The sequence below is a fragment of the Microtus oregoni genome, unplaced genomic scaffold (assembly GCF_018167655.1).
Source record: "Microtus oregoni isolate MIOR12 unplaced genomic scaffold, Mior012 000153F_000, whole genome shotgun sequence".
NCBI lineage: Eukaryota > Metazoa > Chordata > Mammalia > Rodentia > Cricetidae > Microtus > Microtus oregoni.
In genome coordinates this window covers 340,490-351,488 of record NW_024544804.1, presented here as the reverse complement: position 1 = coordinate 351,488, position 10,999 = coordinate 340,490, and positions in this window count along the sequence as shown.

Here is a 10,999-nt window from a genome sequence, read left to right as displayed (position 1 = left end):
CAGACAACCCACACAAATCTCAGTCCGTTTTGATTATGGCCATAATCAAACATAAGAACTCCAGATTTGCCAGGGGTGTCTTAGGACAAGGGTCGGTTCACCTGCAAGCTCTCACGTAGCAGTAACACCAAGTGCAGACTTTCCAAAAAGACATTTCTTCAAGATTTAAAGTCTCAAAACAATTTCTCAGCCTGTACTGATTAACCCAGACATAACAAAGGCTTTGCTGAAATATTTCTCTCAAAGCCAGACACAAAGGCTTTACATTTTATTAAAGTTAGACATAATTACATTTCACCACACTTCACCAACAGAGTTCAAGAGATGGAAGAGAGAATCTCAGGTGTTGAAGACACATTAGAAGAAATTGATATACTAGTCAAAGAAAATGTTAAATCCAAAAAACTCCTCTCACAAATCAAGGAAATCTGAGACACACTATAAAGACAATATCTAAGAGGAGGACGAAGACACCCAGGTAAAAGTCACAGAAAATATTTTCAATAAAATCATAGCAGAAAATTTCCTTAACCTTCAAAAGAAGTAGATGTCTATCAAAGTACAAAGATTATACAGAAAAAAAAACAGACTGAACAAGAAAAAAGTCCCCTCAGCAAATAATAATCAAAACACTAAACGTACAGAACAAAAAAAAAGAATATTAAAAGCTGCAAGGGGAAAAGATCAAGTAATATATAAAGACAGACCTATTAGAATTACACCTGACTTCTCAATGGAGATTCTAAAAGCCAGAAGGGCCTGGACAGATGTTTTGCGACTCTAAGAGACCACAGATGCCAGCCCAGACTAACATATCCAGCAATACTTTCAATCATCATAGATAAAAAAAAAATAAGACATTCTATGATAAAGTCAAATTTAAGCAATTTCTATCTATATACCCAGCCCTACAGAAAGAAAACGCTAACCAAAAAAGGTTAACTACATCCAAGAAAACACAGGAACTAAATAATCCCAAACCAGCAAAGTCAAAAGAAGAGAAAGACACACACAGAAAAAACAACAAAATAACAGAAATCAAAAGCCATTGGTCATTGATATCTCTCAGCATAAATGGCCTCAAATTCCCTGATAAAGAGACACTGACTACCAGAATGGATGTAAAAACAGGATTCATCCTTTTGTTGCATCCACAAAACACACCTTAACGTCAAGGATAGACATTACCTCAGGGTAAAGGGTTGGGAAAAAAATATTTTAAGCAAATTGATCTGAGAAACAAAATGGTGAAGCCACTTTGATGTCTGACAAGATAGACTTGAAATCAAAACTAATCAGAAGAGATAGGGAAAGATACTATACATTCATAAAAAGAAAAATCTATCAAGAGGCATTTTAATTTTTAATATATCTGCCACAAATACAAGGGCACCCAAGTTTGTAAAAGAAACACTACTACAGTTTAAACCATGTATTAACATCACCCTTTAATAGTGGGAGACTTCAATACCTGACTCTCACAAGTAGACAGGTCATCCAGGAAAAAACTAAACAGCGAAATAAGCTGGGAATAACTGCCATTATAAACCAAATGACCTAACAGATATGTATAGAAGATTTCGCCCAAATACAAAAGAACTTCTACTCTGTACCTTATGTAATTTTCTCCAACTTTACCACATACTTGGACACAAAGCAAGGCTTAAGAGATACAAGAAAATCGAAATAACACCTTGCATCCTATCAGACCACCATGGATTAAAGCTGGATATCAACAACAACAGAAATATTACAAACTCTTGCAAACTGAACAACTCACTACTTACTGATAAATTGGTCAAGACAAAAGTTCCAAAAGAAATTAAAGACTTTCTGTAATTGAATGAAAATGAATATACAGCATACCCACACTTATAAGACACAATGAAGGCAGTGGTAAGACAAGTTCATGGCACTAAGTACCTACATAAAAAATGGAGCCATCTCATACTAGTAGCTTAACACACAATTAAAAGCTCTAGAACAAAAAGAAGAAGTCACACCCAAGAGGAGTAGATGACAAGAAATAAACTGAGGACTGAAATCCATAAAATAAAAACAAAGAGCCAAAAAATACAAATAATGAAGAGTTTCTTCTTTGAGAAAATCAGAAAGATTTTCACATCCACATTAACTAAAAATTGGAGAGAAAATATCCAACCTAACAATACTAGAAATAAAAAGGTGAACATAACAACAGACACCCAGGGAAGCAACAGAATCATAAGGACATATTTTAAAAACCTGTACTCCACCAAATTGGAAAATGTAAAAGAAATGGATAACTTTCTTGATACATACCACTTGCTAAAGTTAAATCAAGAGCAGATAAGCAACTTAAATAGACTTATAACCCCTTATGAAATAGAAGCAGTCGTTAAAATCTGCCTAACAGGCTTTCAGAGAAAAATGTCATTATTCCCCAATTTTTTTCCACAAACTAGAAACAGAGGGAACACTGCCCAATCCATTTTACTGGACCACATGGACCCTGGCACTGAAACACGTAAAGGGCCATCAAAGAGAATTACAGAACAATTTCCCTCTTGACCATTGAGGCAAAAATACTCAATAAAATATTTGCAAACCAAATGCAAGAACACATCAAAATGATTACCCACCGTGATCAATTAGGCTTCATCCCAGAGATGCTGAGATCATTCAATACATGTAAATTGAAAATGTAATGCATAAAAATAAACCAAAAGACAAAAACTACATGATCATCTCATTAAACACAGAACAGGTCATTAACAAAATCCAACAGACTTTCATGATAAAAGATATAAGAGAAATAGTGGACATAGTGAAACATATTAAAGGTATCTTACAGCAAACCCATAGTCAACATCAAATTAAATGCTCAATGCAATTCCACTGAAATCAGGAACAAAACAAGGTTGTCCACTCTCTTTATAGCTATTCAATATACTATTTACTTAGTCTTAGCTAAAGAAGTAAGATCAAGAAGATACAAATTGGGAAGAAAGAAGTTAAAGAATTTTTATATGCGGATGGCATGATAGTATACATAATCAACCCTAAAATCCCACCAGGGAGCTCCTATAGCTGATAAACACTTTCAGCAAAGTGGCTGGATACAAAATTAACTCACAAAAATCAGTAGCCCTCCTATAGACAAATGACAAGTGGACTGAGAAAGAAATTAGGGAAACAATACCCTTCAAAATGGCCTTAAGTAATATAAAATATCTTTGGGGTAACTAACCAATCAAGTCAAAAATTTGTATGGTAAAACTTCAAGTCTTTGAAGAAAGAAACTGAAGATATCAAAAGATGGAAAACCATTCCACACTCATGGATTGACAGGATTAATATAGTAAAATAACCAGGTTATTAAAAGCAATTTATAGATTCAATGCAATATCCACCCAAAATCCAACAACACAATTCTTCACATGGAAACCTACTATAGAAGAAGCCTCATTTTTTTTAGAAGCCTCATTTTTAATGGTTTATTTATTTTTATTTTATGTGCATTGGTGTTTTGCCTGCATTCATTTCTTTGTGAAGGTGTCAAATCTCCTGAAACTAGAGTTACAGACAGTTATGAGTTACCATTGCTCAGAATTGAACCTGGGTCCTCTGGAAGAGCAGCTAGTGCCCTTAACTGCTGAGCTATCTCTCCAGCCCTGAAGCTTCTTAATATTTATACATAAGTGAAAGAAATATAAATGGAATAATCAAAAATGGGGAGCAAAAGGTTCAGATGAAGCTTCTAGTTCTGAGATTACATCTAATTGAGTTGTTGGTCAAATGGCCCCACGGAAGCTTCCAAACAATGCAGGCTATTGCCAAGGAAATTGGTTGCTCTCCACAAAATGATGATAAGGTCCTACAGCTGAAGACAATATTTCCTACCTCATTAAACCTGGAGAAGTCGAGCTGGTACCTAACCAGAGCCTTCATCCCTACTAATGAGAGTTTGTAGTATTAGAAAGTACTCTGCATGCTATCAGAGGAGAAAGGTAGTCACCAATCCGGCTAGAAATCCAGTGATCTACAATGGTGACCTGCCTGCAGGATGTACTGGTGCAGTAGTGGTACAGATGTGGGAGAAGTAATCACTCTCTGATTGGGTTTTAAGGCCCACTCCTCAAGATGGAACCTATACCTGGTACTACTTGGGTGGCCAAGAACTTAGTACTAGATAGGCCATGCGCCTAGGAGAAAGCCAAATACTATTGTTCTGCTAAAGGAACAGAGCAATAAAATGACTCCTAGTGAAATTCTGCTATCTATACTCACAGATCAGTGTCTCACTCAGTCATTATCAGAGAAGCTGCCTACTTCTTGTAGTAGATGGAAAATCTACAACTGGATCCACAACTGGACAGTGGGCAAAGAATAGGACTTAGTGTTTCCACTAAGGAGATGTCTTCAATAAACTCCTCCCCTTAGGGCTCAGAGAGTTCAGTTGAAGAGGAGGCAGAACTACAGTAAGAGTCAGAAGGGATGGAAGATGCCAAAGAAACTATGCCCTCTAGACACAACACAACTGATGTACATATGAACTCACAGGGCCTGCACAATTTCAAGCCAGTTGGGGTCCCAGCACTAAGAAGGGGAGGTAGATGTGAGCTTCCCTCCCTAAGCAAGAAATTATCTCCAATTGACAACCACTTGTAAAGGAAAAATTGTTTTTTCCAATGGAGTCTCACTGAACCCACAATTAAGAGTAGCCCAGCAATGATATTTTTATAGATATATTTTTGTCTCATGTCACTTTGATTTGGCATTTTTTTTACCTTACTGGTCTTTTGCTTGTATATTATGGTTTCCATATTTGTGTTTTTATGGAGTGTGTGTTTTCTGCTTTTTATTTTTTATTATGGTTTCTTTTGTTTGCCTCTTTATTTCCTATAGAGAGGGAGAATGCAGGCATGGAGTTGTGTAAATAGGGAGGTAGGGAGTATATGGGAGGAGTTGGGGGGGAGAATAAACCATGATTAGAATATATTTTATAAAAAATATTTTCAATAAAAAAGATTTTCTAAAAACTTCATTTACTTTTTTTTAAATATGAACTATATTTTATTACTTGGTTTTCATATTGTGGGGGAATAATCTAAAACCAACAGACTTTTCACAAACTCTGACTGGCCATGCAAGAATCATATAAATAATCTTCCAGGGAGCCTCCAACCTTCAATCCACACCTATTCTGAGGATTTAGGTTTGTGAGACAGAGTCATTATTGCCTTCTCCTCGTGTATCAGTAACTCTATGTACAATGGATATGACTAGTCCCTGGGATTGCCATTACAATGGCATGGTGAAGTAGTTCTCTGTCTACTTAGGGAAGAGAGACAGGAAATTGTACTATTAGAGAAGTCTCTGCTATGCTTTCTCATACTCAAACTTCTGACTCTAACGATAATCTTTAATTTTCAGATGTGTGATCCAGATGTTTGACTCAGATGCGCGTTCCAGATGTTTAACCTAGATGGTCGATCCAGATGTTAAGTCCAGATGCGCGTTCCAGATGTTTGACCCAGATGTGTGATCCAGACGGTTTTGTTTAGTCCAGATGTGCAAACCAGTTGTTTGGTCCAGATGTTTAGTCCAGATGCGCGATCCAGATGTTTTGGTCCAGATGTTTAGTCCGTATGTTCACTCCAGATGTTTTTTGGTCCAGATGTTTAGTCAAGATGTGCAATCCAGATGTTCACTCCAGATGTTTGGGCCAGATGCGCGACCCAGATGTTTCAATCCAGACGTTTCAATCCAGATGTTCAATCCAGATGTGTGCTATGTATACATTTACTTTTTATGGCGTTTTTGAGAATCTCATACACAAGTACACTGCATGCCCATCATTTTCACTGCAACCTCCTTATGCTACCTTCTCCTATGTGCCCCAACTAACTCTCAAGTTCAAGACCTTTTCTTCTTTAATTATTTTTGCTATAATCATACACACACACATGCACATATGCACATCTCCCAAGCCCACATATATATAAAACCTGAGACCTTTAATGTTGGTCATATATATAGGGCTGACCAGTTGGAATTGGGTAACATCAGAGGGATTGCTTCTGGGACAAACTGATTCTCCCTTTCTTAGCAGCTAGTGACAGCCTGTAGCTCTTCGGCTAGGGGTAGGAGTTTGTGAAATTCCAATCTCCCCATTTGTGCTGGCATGCAGACCGAAGATCTTATTTAGGGGACCATATTATTGAGATTTCATGGGTACAGCTTCCCTGTCATATATAGAAGTCACTTATCTCAGAGCAGGAATCCTGGTCCTCTGGCTCTTACAATCTTTCCAAGCTCTGTTGTTTCTTGAACCTTGGGTTTAGAGACTGTGTTATAAATGTTTCAATTGAGGATGGGCACTCTGAGGCCAGTTGTTCTTTATATTTTGACAAGTGGTGGCTTTCTGCAGTGGTCTCCATCTGATGCAAAAGAAGCTTTTTTGATAACATGTGAGAGCTACATTTATCTGTAGGCATGAGAATAAGTATTTAGATTGCAGTTAGAAATTACACGGGCTTAGGAAAGTGGTAGCAGTCGGTTTTCCTCTAGGGTCTATGGCCTCTCCAGCTGCAGGTAGTTGGCTAGGTTTATAGTACCAGGCAGAGTTGCCTCCTACTGAGCAGGTCTTAAGTCAAATTAAACAGCTGTTGGTTATGCCCAAGATAAAAGTGCCATCAATGCATCACTGGCAATGTCTTGTTGGACCACTGGGGTCCAGTGATGTGGACCACTGGGGATGTCTTGCCATGCCAGTCATTGTTGTTTGTAGACTTTATACCTAGTTAGACTTGTAATTACTTTTCTTCCTTGGCACTTGCAATAGCATCTTCTGACTCTATGAGAGTTTGTCTAGGTCAGCAGCAACTTCATCCAAGTCCTATAATTCAAGTGTATGGTTTCTTCAGCAATATTACCTCTAACTTCTGGGAGACAGCCAAGGGCAAAGGCAATAACCTATATTGTTTTGCGGGTCTCATGGACTCCCGTGACCAACCTTGAAGGGAGGTTTCCCTTGCTTGGCACTGGGCTTTTGCTTTGTTTGTTTTTAAGACAGGGTCTCACTCTGCAGCCATGGCTGGCCTGGAACTTGTTCTGTAGGACAGCATGGTCTGGAACTCACAGAGATCTGTCTGTCTCTGCTTTCCGAGTGCTGGGATTAAAGGTGTGCATCACCACTACTCACCTAGGCACTGGGAATAAAGTGACAATGACATGGCTAAGCAAGGATCTGTGGAGCAGGACGTCAAGTCCTTTGGGCATATGCCAAGAAGTGGCATATCTGGGTCATATAGATTTATTTTTAGTGTTGTGAGAATTTTCCATATTGATTTTCAGAGGTATTACAACAGTTTGCAATTCCACCAACAGTGAATGAGGGTTCACTCCCCCATACACATTCCTGCATACATTTGTTAGTTGTTTTCTTGATCTTAGCCACTCTGATTAGGGTAAGATGGAATCTCAATGTCGTTTTAATTTGCATATCTCTGATGGTTAAGGATGCTGAATACATTCATAGATAGTTCCCAAACATCTTTATTTCCCCTTTTAAGAACTCTTTGTTTGGTCCCATAGCCTACTTTCTAATTTGGTTGTTTGTTTATTTTGGTGTTTAGTTTAGAGTTTTGGTTTTTTTTTTTATTTCCACATATACTAATCCTCTATCAGATGTAGAGCTGGCAAAGATTCTCTCCCATTTTGTGGGCTTCCTCATTACCTAACTGTTTCCTTAGCAGTACAGAAGCTTTGCAGTTTTAGGAGGTCCCATTTATCAACAGTTGGCCTTAGTTCCTGACCAAAGTCATCGCCTATACCTATATTATATAGGGTGCTCCCTATGTTTTCTACTAGAAATTACAGTGTTTCAGGTTTCACATTGAGGTCTTCGATCCATTTGGAGTTGCTTATTTTGTTTCTGAGACAGGGTCTCTCTATGCAGTCCTGGAATGCACTACACTATGGAGATTGGGCAGATCTCAAACTCAAGTTCTGCCGGCCTCTGCCTCCCTGGTACTGAGATTAAAAGTATGTCACCACACCTGGTGCTGGAGTTGATTCTTGCACAGAGCGACAGACATGACTTTGCCATAACATTTGTTGAGATAAAGTCTTTCCTTCAGTTTGTATTTTTGGCATTTTTCAAATCTCAATAGGTATATTTGAGGGATTACCATACCTGCACTCAAGTTCCATTATAGACCTAGCATAATAAAAACATTATGGTGCTGGTACAAAGAAAGATACAGAAATCAAGGGACTAAATTAGTAGATCCAGTCCTATTCTGCATACTCTAGGCTACCTGGCTTCTGAGTTTCCACCTCCCATTTCACTGAAGGAACGCTGTGTTTACAGATGCCTACCACTGCATTCAACCTTTTATGAGAGCTCCTGTAGTGATAGTTCATTTGTATTTTAATAAATAAGGCTTGCTTGAGGATCAGAAAAGTAAAACAGCCACATTGGCCAGTCTTACAGACCAAGCAGCAATGACATACCCCTTTAATCCCAGTAGCCACAATGAAGCATAACTTTAATTCCAGTAGCCACACTAATTTGCCATAGAAACTAGGTGGTAGTTGTGCACGCCATTAATCCCAGAACTAGAGAGGATCATACAATGGAAGGACACAGCTCTCAGTCTCAGTCTCATTCTGAGGTTCCTGGAGGCAGGATCACCATCTCAGACTAAGGTAGAGGTAAGAGCCAGTGGCTGGCTGTTTTGCTTTTCTGACCTTCAGGTTGAACTCCAATTTCTGTCTCTGGGTTTTTATTCATCGTGCTTCAGGCTCCAAGAATCAAACTCCAGTCATTAGAATTACACAACTAATGCCTTTGCCCACTAAGCTATCTCCCTGGCTTGATAGTAACAGTTTTAAAAATTACTTTAAGATTTATTTTTATTTCATGTGCATGGGTGTTTTGCCTACAAGTATGTATGCATATTACATGTGTGCACAATATCTGTGGAGGTCAGAAGAAGGCATTGGTCCCCTGGAACCAGATGGTTACAGATGGTCTTGAGCTATCATGTGAGTGGTAGGAATTGAATCTGGGTCCTCTAAAAGAGCAACTAGTGCCCTTAACCACTGAACCATCTCTCTAGCCTCCAATATTTTTTATGAGACATGATCTCATAATGTAGCACCATCTACCCTGAAGCTTGATATGTAGACCCGGCCAGCCTTGGACTCAGAGAGATCTTCCGGCTTCTGCTTTACAGGTTCTGGGATTAAAGACCTGTGCCACTATACTGGGCTATGTCGATTGTTGGCTTTTTTTTTTAGGCTTTTTTTTCTAGACAGGGTTTCTCTGTGTAACAGTCCTGGCTATCCTGTGATGGAGGAAGGTCATTGGCTAATAAAGGAACTGCCTTGGCCCATTTTATTGGTTAGAACTTAGGTAGGTGGAGTAAACAGAACAGAACGCTGGGAGGAAGAGGAAGTGAGCTCAGACTCCACAGCTCTCCTCTCGGGAGCAGACGCCTCAGAGAGACGCCATGCCCTGCTCCCAAGCAGACGCATGCTATGAAGCTCCGACCCAGGATGGACATAGGCTAGAATCTTCCCGGTAATACCGGTGCTACAGTTTATTAGAGATGGGTTGATCGGGATGTGAGAATTAGCCTGTAAGGGCTAGAGCTAAAGGGCCAAGCAGTGTTGAAATGAATACAGTTTGTGTGTTGTTATTTCGGGTAAAGCTAGCCGTGCGGGCGGCTGGGGTGCTGGGGATGCAGCCCCGCCACTCTTATTACTACAGTCATGGATGCCATTTTGTAGACCAGGCTGGCCTCAAACTCACAGAGATCCTGCCTCTGTCTCCTGAGTGCTAGGATTAAAGGTGTGTGCTACCAAGCCTGGTTGATACTTTTATTAGGTATATAAATTATGTATAAAAGTAGGTATCCTTTCTTAGTTTGTCATAAATCACCTTAACTCCAAAACCAAGTTTATATACTCATGAAAAAATGTTTACAGCACTTTGAGTGGGAGTTTTATACTCTGAGATTTCATATATACCTAACCATATATCAAAAGTGAACTCCCAATATTATTACTCTATACCACTTAAAGAACATTAATTGCTAAAAATTGATAAGGAAAGAAGTAAAGATACAAACAGTCAAGAATAGCATAGAAAAAGTTGCTAAAGAGTGACCTAACTGCCACTACCAAATGGCCTGGGTATCAAATCATTTTACTGGCTTGCTCTATCAAATCTTACAGTATAGATGGAGAATAAGTGTATTATTTAAATTAACCCAGAAATCAAGTTCACAAGAATAAGGAACGATAGTACATTTGAAACAGGATTATAAGGAATCATGAGGATAGCAACTACTTGCTCATATGCACTCCAGAATCTGGGTAGGCATTGCAGCCAATAAAAGAGAAAGATAATAGTGAGCCTGACCCACCAGAATGCTCAACAAAGCTCCATGTATCTTTCTCAACTCTGATTTGTCATATACTATTGATACTATCATTAACTGCTATAGCTTTTAAAAAAATACTTGATAACATGTATAAGAATCTTCAAGAAGTTCATATCCAGAGGGACACAAACAAAGCAAAAAGCCATGAATGTGGGAAACAGATTAGTTGTGAAGCAAGGGTGCACAGGGGAGGGAAGGAGATAAGAGTACAGTGGCTGAGAGCAGAACAGAATGCATGGCATATATGTATGAAGTTGTTAAAGAACAAATTTAATTTCTAAAGTATCCATATGCTTTAATCAAATAATACCATTCTTAAAAACCAACAGTAATCTTTGTGCATTGCAGGTAATGATCGTGCAATTATGTAAATATACAAATAATCATTGAATTGTGTATTTAACATGAGTTATGTTTTTTAATTAGTATATAAACTAACTGTTTTCTCGTGGCATTTTCATACATTGTTTTGATTGATTCTCCACTCCTTCTCCCCCATCTCTCTGACCTCCTGTTTCCCCACTGTGTTCATTTACTCCCAATATTTTACTTCCACTCTATTA